Source organism: Diorhabda sublineata, chromosome 9 (genome assembly GCF_026230105.1).
Source record: "Diorhabda sublineata isolate icDioSubl1.1 chromosome 9, icDioSubl1.1, whole genome shotgun sequence".
NCBI classification, from domain to species: Eukaryota; Metazoa; Arthropoda; class Insecta; order Coleoptera; family Chrysomelidae; genus Diorhabda; species Diorhabda sublineata.
Window position 1 is genome coordinate 19050193 of NC_079482.1, and position 13950 is coordinate 19064142.

The window sequence follows — 13950 nt, forward strand, 5'->3', positions numbered from 1 at the left end:
AATTTTGTCGTCATCAGCATCTATTATTTAAATTATTCTTAAAAAGACCAATTGTACCATAATTTAATTTTTTAATGCTTTAAAACAATTTTAATCAAAGAGTAAGATTTTATTTCTTATTTTATTGTATATATATCATTTAATTTAAAAAAGTAGGCAATATAGCTCATATCAATTCGAACTAAATTCTTGCTAATAATTAATGAATATTGATGCATTATGTCAATTAAATTAATCGGTTACTTCCAATTAAAATTGATATATTTCAATCAACACTGATTTGTAATAGCGCGCAGTAAGTTAAAAATAAAAAAAATGGGTTTTAATGCTTCTAGTATATTATCCAAGATTTTTTCGTTGTACCAAAGTCGAATGTATTTTTTTTTCTAAACCACTAAGGACAGGATAGAAATTAGAAAAAAAAGCACAATACAAAAAAAAGTAGTTCAGAAAGTTTAATTACATAATTGTATATCATTAAATTGGCGAATAATGATGATAATTTTTGTACTTCATCCGAAAAAAGGGAAAAATAAAACAATATAATATTAGTTTTTAACATACCATAATAATCTATTAATAAGACAACTCAGTTATAAGTTATAGGTGGATTTTACTCATCACCTGTTGAAATATTGTTATCATTTTGTATAATCCAGTTATTTTTGTTTATTATTCTACAATAACGTTGATTTCCATCCTCTTAGTTTTTCTCAGCTATGCTGTCACCCCCGATGACACAAATGTTTGTTGATGATTGCAGAGATGTATGACTGTTCAGTTCAGGATTTTTAATTTTTGAAAAAATAAATATATAGTAAACAACTTCATTCCAACTTTCGGTATGATGCATTCACCATTTTGGTAATTTGAAAATAAAGAGTTTGATGTGCCATGTGGTGATTACATCGGAAGATTTTTTGAACAAATTTCGTAAAATTCACCTTAGATAATAAACTATCTAGACATCTTCAGTTTTATATCGACTATAAGAGATCCGTTGTCTTCTATGTCTTCATTTTCAAAGAATCTAACTGCGGAAGCTCCGTTAAACCCATGACCAATGAAACCTGGATGAAACGCTAATGGAAAATTTAAAATTTTTATTTTTGATGCCCTACTTTAATCAGAAGATTCTGGTGTTTCTTTAATAAATTCATTCAGTTTCTTCGGAGTGGAAGTGTGGTCTGGAGTTTTAGGAACGCATTCAGCTTCATATAAATCTCCAGATTGATGTTGATGGTCATTATTCAGGTTACTTTTTAGCATCGAGTATAAAGCCTATAGTGGAAGACGGCTTGTACTTCTTGTTTGATTCAGAAAATACACGAGTAACACATTTTCACAAATAGGAGTGGTTTTTTCGTTGACTGCCAACCCCTAAAATTCTTGTATACTGCATTATACTTCTAGATTGATAAATTGGGTGCTCCTAAGCATTTGGCACACCAAAGATTGTGTGATAAATTATATCATTAAAACAACAAAGGGATAAAAAACAATTTCCTTTAGGTTGGTAGACAAAGACAACTCAAACTTAGTTATATCATGCTAAACAATGAAAGGGATGAAGTTGAACCATTGCACTCTCTAACCTTCACATTCATATCTGTAGTCTTTGGAAACTAGCAACTCTCATTAACTATAAAATTTAAACTAAGTTGGAATTTCAGGAACAACATGGAGTGCGTTTCCATAACCTGTAGTCTCTGAAGACGATAACTTGATTATCGAAAGGCGCGTCAGCGTCAAATTTAGCTTTGTTATCGTACTATTTTTTTAATTAGTTTCGTTTTCTATCCAAATTGCATTTTTACCATTTAGATTGATTCGTATGTTTTCGCCACCTAGATTCTTATTTGGGCATTTTTCCCGAGTTGATTTATTTCGATCCAAGAATGCAGGCTTCCAAAAGTCACTTAGAACAGTCTATCATATGTTTTTTCATCCGCCAATCAATCACAAAGTCCGCGGTACCTAACAGTTCTTTTGACAGCTACCTCCAATCTTCATGACCAAACTTATGCGTTCTGACAGTCAATAGTGATGCTGTCCCACGTTGGTGATTAATATATTTGGTGGTTTCTCTGTAATCTAGTCAAGTATGGGGGTAGAGTGAAAAACGGACCAAACAAAATACAAGATATTTTTTCCCATATCCATGTTTAGTCTGAACATAGTTTCCTTTTAAGTCTACACATTTATAAGCTTTCCAAATAATAGATGCGTCTCTTTCCTGAAAATAGACGTTTACGTATGCAGTAACATCCTCGAAAACAGGATACAGGATTAGGAAACAAGATAAAAGTTGCAAGCTGCCAAATCCGTCAATACTGAGGGTTTTCAATTAATCCGAGTTGCAATTTTAGTTATGACGATCATCGAAGTGTGAGAAGTTGCTTTGCTCAAATGGAAAAACACTAAAAGTCGCTTTTTTGCAATTTCTGTACCTTAGCATTATAACATTTTGGAAGATAGTCGATGAATTTAATTCCATGATTTTCCCTAAAGACGGTGGCTTTCATTTTTCTCTCCGATTAAATGTCCTTAGCATTTCCAAAATGTTGTTATAAAATGACTGGAAATCTTGTCTTAAATCGCGCAAGCAAAGCCATCAGGACCATCCAATTTGAATTAATTTTGATCAGAACATATTATTTAAAGGAAGTTTTTGAAATGGAATGCTTGAATACTACAGGCGAAATCTTTAAAATTCTTTCAAGCAAACTGCATTTTTGCAACTTTATGACGCGTTGTCTGTTACCAACTTTTGACGCATTTGTATTCAATATTTTTCTAATCGTCCACCGGGAAACATTTACAGCATTCTCGAAGTAGCCTTCTACAACTTGAGGTATAACTTGTGTATAACTTTATCCATATGAAACGTTTTGTAAAGAACTCGTGAATTAACAATCTCTAATATAATTACCCTTATGAATAAACTTGTACGTTAACTAAAATTACCGCACTTAAGCGTCATTATAATACAATACTATAACAAAATAAGTTTTGATATTATATATAAAAAGTAGATAAATATATGAAAATACTTGGAATATAGTTGAAAAATATGCTGAGTACTGAAATTTGGTTAACCGAATCACACTTGCAAATAGTTTTCATATCGCATACTAAGTAGGAAATGTAAAAATAAACAAGGAATTGAAAGACACGTTTTTATATTTAACAAAATTGTTCAGTTATCATTTTTTTATCAGTAATTAGGTTAATTGTAGAGTTATTATTAAATACTAGCATGGATTTAGTATTTTGTATATCCCGACGTTATGTAATTGCGGAAAACGTTATTCAACTAGAATTTATTCGGATAGTACGTGCGCAGATTTTCCAACCAGTTTTGAATCACTAAGACATTCCAAAAACTTTTGATTTGACAATTACACTACTACTGTGGCCACTCAAATTCAAGTTGATTTTTGGCATCGCCCATGTCTAAATCTACATCAAGTCTCTTTACATCTTCACCCACTTGGTCATTACATCTTGCTCTTGGTCTTCCAATTATGAGCCTAATTGAATTTAGATATAGAAATAACCAATTACCTTTCTAAATCGACTTTTTTCTTTTATTTTATTTTCTTTTATTTAAGACAGGTAAAACGTTCACGTTGCGAACTGTTGCGGACTTGAGACTGATAACTAATAGATCACCTATATCATAAATACCAAAATAAATATAAGATCAAAATAATTTGGACATCCTAAAAATATATAGCAGCCATCAATCAAATTATTTGTAGTTGTATTAGAATTTACAAAATAGAGCAATAAATCTTATATATTAAAAAAATTGATGATTTCCATTCCGAGTCCGTTCAGGCGTTTTAATCAACCGATTTGCTTCATTTTTTTTTTCATTGAAAGGTATTGATGCACAGATCAGCCATCAATCATCGGATTTCATCTAATTTTCACCATTCTCAAGTTATACTCAAATGCGATTTCCCCATGTACATTACTTATGGGAGTTTTTCACATACACACGTTCTATCCTCAATATCTCAGGTTCTATTCAAGATAGAGACTTCGTTTTGGTTTAAGAACACTCGCTGAAACACTTTCTTTCTTTTGAGTTTTTGAACAATTAAATCGGTTGAGTTGGAGAGGAGCTAGGCGCGGGCATTCAATGTGGAGTTTTTGTCGTTTTTGGCAATTTTTCTACAATCAAAGATCTATATCTCAGGTTCTAATATAGCTACAGAGTTCGTTTTGGTTTAAGAACACTCGCTGAAACATACTCTTTCTTTTGAGTTTTTCAACACTTAAATCGGTTGAGTTGGAGAGGAGCTAGGCGCGGACATTCAATGGGGAGTTATGGATTTTTGTAGGTTTTTGGCAATTTTTCTACATTCAAAGATCTATATCTCAGGTTTTAATATAGCTACAGAGTTCGTTTTGGTTTAAGAACACTCGCTGAAACACCTTCTTTCTTTTGAGTTTTTGGACACTTAAATCGGTTGAGTTGGAGAGGAGCTAAGCGCGGACATTCAATGTGGAGTTTTTGTCGTTTTTGGCAATTTTTCTACATTCAAAGATCTATTTCTCAGGTTCTAATATAGCTACAGAGTTCGTTTTGGTTTAAGAACACTCGCTGAAACATACTCTTTCTTTTGAGTTTTTCAACACTTAAATCGGTTGAGTTGGAGAGGAGCTAGGCGCGGACATTCAATGGGGAGTTATGGATTTTTGTAGGTTTTTGGCAATTTTTCTACATTCAAAGATCTATATCTCAGGTTTTAATATAGCTACAGAGTTCGTTTTGGTTTAAGAACACTCGCTGAAACACCTTCTTTCTTTTGAGTTTTTGGACACTTAAATCGGTTGAGTTGGAGAGGAGCTAAGCGCGGACATTCAATGTGGAGTTTTTGTCGTTTTTGGCAATTTTTCTACATTCAAAGATCTATATCTCAGGTTCTAATATAGCTACAGAGTTCGTTTTGGTTTAAGAACACTCGCTGAAACATACTCTTTCTTTTGAGTTTTTCAACGCTTAAATCGGTTGAGTTGGAGAGGAGCTAGGCGCGGACATTCAATGGGGAGTTATGGATTTTTGTAGGTTTTTGGCAATTTTTCTACATTCAAAGATCTATATCTCAGGTTTTAATATAGCTACAGAGTTCGTTTTGGTTTAAGAACACTCGCTGAAACACCTTCTTTCTTTTGAGTTTTTGGACACTTAAATCGGTTGAGTTGGAGAGGAGCTAAGCGCGGACATTCAATGTGGAGTTTTTGTCGTTTTTGGCAATTTTTCTACATTCAAAGATCTATTTCTCAGGTTCTAATATAGCTACAGAGTTCGTTTTGGTTTAAGAACACTCGCTGAAACATACTCTTTCTTTTGAGTTTTTCAACACTTAAATCGGTTGAGTTGGAGAGGAGCTAGGCGCGGACATTCAATGGGGAGTTATGGATTTTTGTAGGTTTTTGGCAATTTTTCTACATTCAAAGATCTATATCTCAGGTTTTAATATAGCTACAGAGTTCGTTTTGGTTTAAGAACACTCGCTGAAACACCTTCTTTCTTTTGAGTTTTTGGACACTTAAATCGGTTGAGTTGGAGAGGAGCTAAGCGCGGACATTCAATGTGGAGTTTTTGTCGTTTTTGGCAATTTTTCTACATTCAAAGATCTATATCTCAGGTTCTAATATAGCTACAGAGTTCGTTTTGGTTTAAGAACACTCGCTGAAACATACTCTTTCTTTTGAGTTTTTCAACGCTTAAATCGGTTGAGTTGGAGAGGAGCTAGGCGCGGACATTCAATGGGGAGTTATGGATTTTTGTAGGTTTTTGGCAATTTTTCTACATTCAAAGATCTATATCTCAGGTTCTAATATAACTACAGAGTTCGTCCTTTTCTATTATAATGATTTCTGATATTTATTTAATGGATTCGATGCGAGCGAAGCTGTGGGTAAAAGCTGGTTTTACTTAAATTAGGTCTTAATTATCATTAATAGCTTTCTCGTTTTTATGACAACAATTTCTAACAATTCTCTATTTCGTGTATAAGATTCCGTTCCAAGAACTTTTGAATCTTTATAATTCGATTTATTTATTTAATTCACTAAGCAACAAAAGACGATACCAAATTTATCGTTCAAACGTATCTTATATGATAAACAAAGTTATAGATTTGGAATTAAAATCCTGGACACATGGTATATTTGAAAAATAATATTTCAACCAATATCAAAGTGTTTATGTTATATGAAATACCAAATTAAATTAAAAAGAGTGGCGATATAAAACGATCGCGTCCCTAAATATCAACAAAACACGTCTGGTGTACATTATCCACTTAACTACCGAACTAACAGTAACAGATGGCGATGGATTTTATGGTTTCAAAAAACTTTGTTTCTATATCGTGAAAGAAGCTGCTGTTGTCGGTCGAGACAATGCATTTCTATTATTAATAAAAATGAGAAAATGGAATGTTTCGTTTGAACAACCTTGTGTATTTCTATAATTTGAACTAGAACGCTAAAATTATATTTATATGCTTTTCAACACAAGCGGCGGGTGTAATTTGGGCGCTAACCATCCTTCTTTACCTGTCTGACCAAGAAGGGTAGATAATCCGACACGTATTTTCGGCGCTAAGAAGTGCAGGTAGGTCGAGTCATAAAATAACCCAATAGAGGAAAAGTTGATAGATTTTTAAGTAGGTTAGGTTAGATTATGTAAATCTCTTATTTTATATGTAATATGTACTTAAGTACTAAATAAAAATATAAAGAAATAAAAAAATTTACTTTATTTTGTAGAGTGTTACAAAAATGTTGTGAGGAAACTTTATTAAGGGCTGATTTTTCATTTAAAAAAAGTGCAAAGTAGCCCCCTCTAACGGTAAATTTTTTCAGACCTTAAGTGATAATAGGTCATTTCTCTTATAGGAAAATCTAAAAATACAAAAATATATCTTATTATAAATGTTGGTGATTTAATAAATAACTGTATTTCATAAATCATGTACTTCAGTCGGTTAGCGCCCAAAATACACATAGGATTAAAATGATCCTTCGGTTATGGCGCCTAGTTTACATGTTGTAAAAAGTACATTATTCCTTTAGCGCCCAAATTACATCCGCCCAACACAAGAAGAAACTTAAAATCTTCATTGAATATTTTCAACCTACAACTAATTTGCATGAACCGAGTTAAGGTAAAGTTCGCGCATTCACATTTTAAATAGTATTAAAACTGATGTACATCGTAGATTAAGTATGAGGTCACAATTGAACAATGTCGCCACAATTTTAAAGTGGTTCATTCATTCAGAAAATATAAAACATTGTTCATTCAATATAAAAATCCAAACAACAAATCAAAATTATTTTATGACGGTTACACTATATGATTTTATTCATGTTCAAAGAAACCACCACCTACATCAATGCACTTTTTTGGTAACCCACGTTTTCACAACTTAAAAGCTTAAAGCCAAAGTCATTTTTTAGAATGTATGAATTGCTTCATTTATCCAATCCTCAGACGTGAAACGTCGAACAAATAAATGTTTATTTAGGTAGGTTAAAGAATAACCTGAAATAAAACATTGATAATTCAGCCGAATAGGGTGGATGTTCAATAACATCATTTTCGCATCATAATGCAATCGTTTGATATGCAGTGTGTGACGATGTAGTAGAAGTAGTAATTGCAGGTAAACATTTTGTGGTGTAACAGAAACTGCGAGTGTTTTTGACAGACTTTTGCTTTTTTCGCCATTTTAGAAAGAATATGATGTTCACAATTATTTAAAATGTCTGCTGTTCTCCTCACGACCCTTGCTCTGCATACTGGAAATCGCTAAACGCATTTTTTTCCACATAAAGATAACCATGTAAAATTAAATGTACCGTTGCAGATCTCTGTTGTCTTTAATCTTCTTCGATCATACGTCTTACCCTCTCAATGTTTTCAATAGTAATTGAAGAGCAGGGCCTACCAGCAAGGGTTTTATCACCAAGCAATAATAATCCTCTTTTAAATTGACTATACCAGTGAAACAAAGTTTCTTGTGAAGGAATTTAATCACAAAATGCACATTACCACCGTTCAAGTACTCTAGTTGATTTCTCAAAATATACACAGTGATTCTTGTATTCATATCAGGAAGTTCGTAGTATGTGAAAGATTGAAATTTCAAACCAAAAAATTAAGGATAATCTTTCTGAACACATACTGTAATAAAAGGTTGAAGATTTCTTACACACTTCCTAAAGCTTCTAGAAAACTGGTATATATCTTATTTTATGTCATGTCGAAAAGTTATCACAATTTAAGAAGAACGCTGTAAATTTTTCCTAATCTCCTGATTATGTTCCACCCATGTTCGATTGGGAACAATAACGAGGATCAAGATAGGTGATGGATTTGAGACTGATGGAGAAATCCAAGGTTTACCTGACTATATATGGTCGAGAGTTATCTTTCTGAAAAGATTTTGAAATCTCAGGAAGTAAGGAATCATATGAGGTGCCAATATTTCTTGAATATATCGATGTGCAGTCATAGTTGACATTGATCCAAAAAGGGTTATGATTTCTCACCCTCGCTCGACCGTTAGATAGTACCGGGATTCATCACTGAGGATAATAGTCTTGAAACAACCAAAATATTAAAAAATATATAATGGACAGAAAAATTAAATGAAAATATATGGAATAGTTTAAAAAAGAATCAAGACTAACAAGTAGGTGTTATATGTAAATTGCAGGATAGGTGAGAATTAGTTTTTATGATTTGTTAAAATGAATTGAAAACTGAATTTAGATGAAGATGTTTCATAGCTGTCAGCTGTTCACATTAGTTTAAAAACAATTAGAAATGTATATGTGAATCAACGTTTCTTTGTCACAATAAATCTGTTGACGACATGCATCAATTTTTATCTTGTATGAGCTGTATTAAACATTCATTATTCCGTTCCTAGTCCGCAGGTATCATTTTATGATGTTTCAAGAACTTAAGTACGCAACAAACCAGATTATTCGGTCAAGTGTTTTTGTAGAATCTGAGATGACATAAAACTTACTTCTACTTCTTCAACTTGAATCCTAGTTTCAAAGTTCTTTTTTTTTCATAAGCTACTGACCAATTTTGATGATTGTCGAGAGTTCAAATACGTAATAGTAATAAGAAGTAGCTCGTTTTCAAGAAACGTATTACGTGAAATGCAGTCACAACGAAATCCTAGTGAAATTATTGTTTTGGAATCAATTTTTTTACACACTTCGTAACTTACACTGTACTATGATGAAATTATCACAATTATTTCGTTTTCCTTTGGAAGGAGATTTCTGCAAGACTTCAGTTTAAGTGACAAATAAATTTTGGTTCCCTATACCCAGTTAAGAATCTTAAAGCAACATACTAATTTGGCGTTTTCAATCTAATCTAAAGAAAACCCAACCAAACCAGAAAATGAATCCGTTCCTCGGTTTGCCCAACAACATCAAGAGACCCTTCCAAATTAGAATGTAAATAAAAGTTGAACATATAGTGAACAACACTTTTTTTACTTTCCGTCTTTTTTCAGGTAAGCCCCCATCTCCTAAAAATAGGCTCCCAAAGAAACACCTTTCCTTTAATTTATAAATACAATTCAGCCAAACCAATTCAATAATTGGTAAACCCGGAAATACTAATTTCCGACATCAGGGACCTCGATAAATGGATTCTAGGACTTCGAAAAAAGCTAAACTAAAGTGTTTCTAACTGAGTATAGTCAAAATCAATTTTCAAGTATTTTTCCTGAGAGTAAAATTGGCTAAGTAGATAATTTCGATAGAAGAATCGAAGTGACAAAAGTATTGTAAATATCGTTGTCAATTCAAAAGTATGAATCTCTTAAGTAAAAGCAACCTCTAGTTTTTATTATGACTATCAGTTTATTACATATCAAATGAATTTTCTTATAAGTATATTATTACTGTTTATAGAACAAAAATGCAGTTAAAATATGGAAAAAGTTTTTGCTGTTCGATACTTAATCATTGTACTCTTTACAATCTATTAATTTCCTGCAAAATATGATAGAAAGAGAGAGAAATGCTTTATTGACAAAAAATTGTTACGATTTGTAGACAAAAGCTTGTAAAAACTAAAAAATAAACATAAAAATAACTAGATAACGCTACAAATAAAATAAAATTTCAATCTTCTTTTTCTTCTTACGTTAGGACTAGGTCCTGTATTTGCCAGGAGTAGTTGGGATGCTGAGGACCAGCTTTCATACCACCTTATAGGTGGTCGTCCAGGAGGTCGAGTTGTGTCTGGTTTCTTTTCCTTTGCAATTTTTGCTAACCGTTCATTTGGCATTCTGTCAACATGGTCTCTCCATTCTCTTCTGCGGCTCCTTGACCATCTTACTACATCCTGAATATCGCACATGTCCCTTATTTCTTCATATCTGCCTGTGATATCTCTGGGTGGACTGAGTAACTCAGTGGTTTCATAGCCGGTCCCAAGCCCGGGTAAAAGAGGAGGGCTCCAAGTGAGGCTAGCGACCTGCTTGGGTAAAAAAAAAACAAAGTGCTCAGAGATCCAACGGTTTAGCCTCGGATGTGACTGGATTAAATAAAATTTCAATATACAGAAGAAAACCACAATGAGTAATATAATTATAGGTGATAGTAAAAAGTAATAATTAGTATGGGTATTTAGTATTTTATATTTGAACGGAAATGATAAAAACCTTTTTTTGACCAATCTTTCTATGATCTTAGATAACGTGGGAAGGAGTGCAATTGGGCGATAATTCGATGCTTGATTTTTATCTCCTCCTTTATGCAGAGGTATAATTATAGCCGTCTTAAGGCAATTGGGAAGGTAAAGATTATGCTCGATGAAGAAGCCTCATTTCTTAGATCATTCAAAATGGACCATGTTTCTTTAGATACATTACGACATTGGCGAGTCCCCTATTATAATAAATATCTTTTTTCATATATCATTAACTTACGGTTGATTATTATACCGAAATTACTATTTTACTTATGACTGGTTGCTTATGTACATACAAAAATTTTTAATATATATCACCCTCGGTTGAAGATTGAAAATAATCCTTTCACCGACTTTGAATTCATTCATTCATTCATAAAAGGCATCGTGCATAACCACAAAAAATCGCGAAGGATGACTCTTATGAAAGGATATTGTGTAAATCGTTATTATTAGCAATACGGTGTAGGAGATTTAATGAAAGCGGCAGATTTATTATGTTTTCTTAAAGTCTTTAATGTAGTGTAATCAAAGAATCGTTATGGATGTATTGATTCAAGCACAAGGTCGGACAGTAAAAATAGAAAAAAGTATTGAACAATAACAAGTTGTTATGTGCAATTATGTGATGAAGGTAATGGTAATTATTTTAAAATAGGGCTTCAGAGAAAACTCGATCTAAACTAAAATTATTCACTCCCCAGAGATCAGAAATCAGAAATTTAGTATTGTTGTTAATCGATAATGAATAAAAGAGCCAAGAGCCTTGTTTTTTAGTAAAATATTCGCCAGAAACTTCAAATTTTCAACTTTCCAGCAAATATTTAACTTTTTTCCTACAAAACAATTTTCTATGGATGAAGATTCATTGTATAATATATGTAATGTGCATCTGTATGATCCGTAAGCTGTAGTTCTTATAGTATAAGGCTATATGGCTTGTCTTTTGGGGTGGGAAACCGCGATCCAAGTTATCATTATTTGCAATAAGTAGTTTTACAGTGGTCATATAGCTTCATAGTATGACAGTTACTTTACGATAATGATAAAAACACGTAATCATTAAATTATGATGTGATTCAAGTGTCATTATGTAATTTTTATCACTAATTTATTGCAATATGAAGAATCATTTTTTGTAAATTGTGAATAATTAGAATTGAGTTTTTGACAATAATATTTCTGTCGCGACGAGATACTGGTTATGATACGAAACTAAAACTGAGTGAGACAAATTTTTTACAAAACTCACGAAACTGAGACGATAATCACGTCTCATTCTATAGTAACAAAACAATCAAAGTTGAATATAAAGTGGTAGTGTGTGTTCAGTACAAAGAAATATACAAAACGTAAAATTAAACTTAGTCTCGCATGCCTAATTTCTAGGAATAGCTAGAGGCGACTATCCGTTCGAGATTTGCTCGCTTCGCTGTTCCATAGCTGGTAGATATTAAAAAAAAACGACCGCTATCACTTTTCTAGGCGGTGATACCATATTAGTCCTTTTCAGAGTAGATTCTCCCTTCGCAATTCACTGTCTTGACTATTAGTGCGTTTCAGGAGTATAGTGATGGATCCAGGTTTCATCTACAATCATAAATCGACCCAAAAAATCGACTTATTTTGCTTCGACAATGTCAGTAATGTCTGGGAAATTTCATCCAATACGTTTTTGGAGCAAACGCGGCATCCAATGCATAATTATTCAGACAGACACTTTTTTTTGGTCGTCTCCAAGGCTTCTTGTTGATCAAGCTCATACTGCCACATTTGATTTCAGCTACCCAAAATTTTACGATCGTAAATGATGGTATAGAGTCTCTATACTCTCTATCTACTTAGGAATACGGAGCATGACCTTTACCTACCTACTTCACGTTCGGAATTAGTTAAGGGCTCAATATTTTACAATGCAAAAAAATGTACAATCACATGCCAATTGAAATCAAATTGAAATAATCTTTTCCAGTATTCTGCAATAATTTGAGGGCATATTTACTACATATCTACTTTGTAACTGACTTCTATTCTAATAATAATATTTAATTCCGGACATGCTGTATACTGGTTTATTTTTTGCTATAGACTTATATACTAATTATTACTTTTTACTGTTACCTATGATTTTGTTACTCATTGTAGTTTTCTTTTGTATATCGAAATTTTATTTTATTCGTTTATTTAGTTATTTTTATGTTTGTTTTTTAGTTTTTACAAACTTTTGTCTACAAATTGTAACCAATTTTTGACAATAAAGCATTTCTCTTTCTCTCTCTCTCTCTCTCTTAAAAAATGTGTGGTATGGAATTCCTCTGAAATGAAGCGCCACCTCCCGCGCTATTTAGAAAAAATTTTCAATTCAATTTAAGTTTGCAAAGTTTCTTTTCTCATTATTTTTTCAATTTCGTCTCCGCTGTTGGTTTTTGCCGACTGCTGAAATCTCTTATTCACTGATAATCTTATAATCACACAACCAAATTTAAATATCAAAAAACATTCACCATAATCTCGAGTTTGCCTACACATAAACCGTACACCTATCACAGGGAGTCATCAAAGTTGAAAATGCTCTTTTTAAAATACTAAGCACGTCCATTGAATTTTGACGCACCCTATATTACTAACAACAAAATATCTGATTGTAGGCTTCATCAAATTTACAAATAAATGAAAGTATTTTTCCTTATTTGAATTTCATAGCGCCTACATGACACTCTACCTATTTTTAAATTGAATTTTTATGTAGCTAGTTGAATAACTATACCCAGGTGTCCGTTATTTTTTTTTCAACCGATGTAAGATATTTACTTTCAAAGAAATTGACGAAGCATTAAGTGTAGATTTACACTAATCAACGTTAAATTACAATTGCAAAACATCAACTTTTCAATAAATGAAAGCAAACAATTTATCTAATTTGTAACAAATTTAGATATTTTGTATTCACCATTCCACTTAAACTTTATTTAAAGGAATATTTTTTTATAAGATGCTTCCTAGTTCGATGTTTTATTTTTCAACATAATCGTCTTTCAGTTCTACACATTTTGTCCAGCGAGTTCTCAATTTTGTAATTCCAGACGAGTGGAGCGCAGACATAATCACACCAATATTTAAGAAAGGTGATAAAGAGTTATGTAAGAATTAATAACAAATTTAATAAACAAAAGATTGAAAGAACACGCAGAGAA

At 32.3% G+C, this 13950-nt stretch overlaps 1 protein-coding gene and 1 long non-coding RNA gene across 5 annotated transcripts in view; one reads left to right on the forward strand and one right to left on the reverse strand.

Moving 5' to 3' along the window:
• The window catches only part of LOC130448671 (band 3 anion transport protein), a 246568-nt gene that overhangs the window by 51592 nt on the left and 181026 nt on the right, over positions 1 to 13950 (reverse strand). The window lies entirely within an intron of this gene.
• LOC130448675 (uncharacterized) overlaps positions 1 to 13950 on the forward strand; it is a 41015-nt gene that overhangs the window by 9030 nt on the left and 18035 nt on the right. The window lies entirely within an intron of this gene.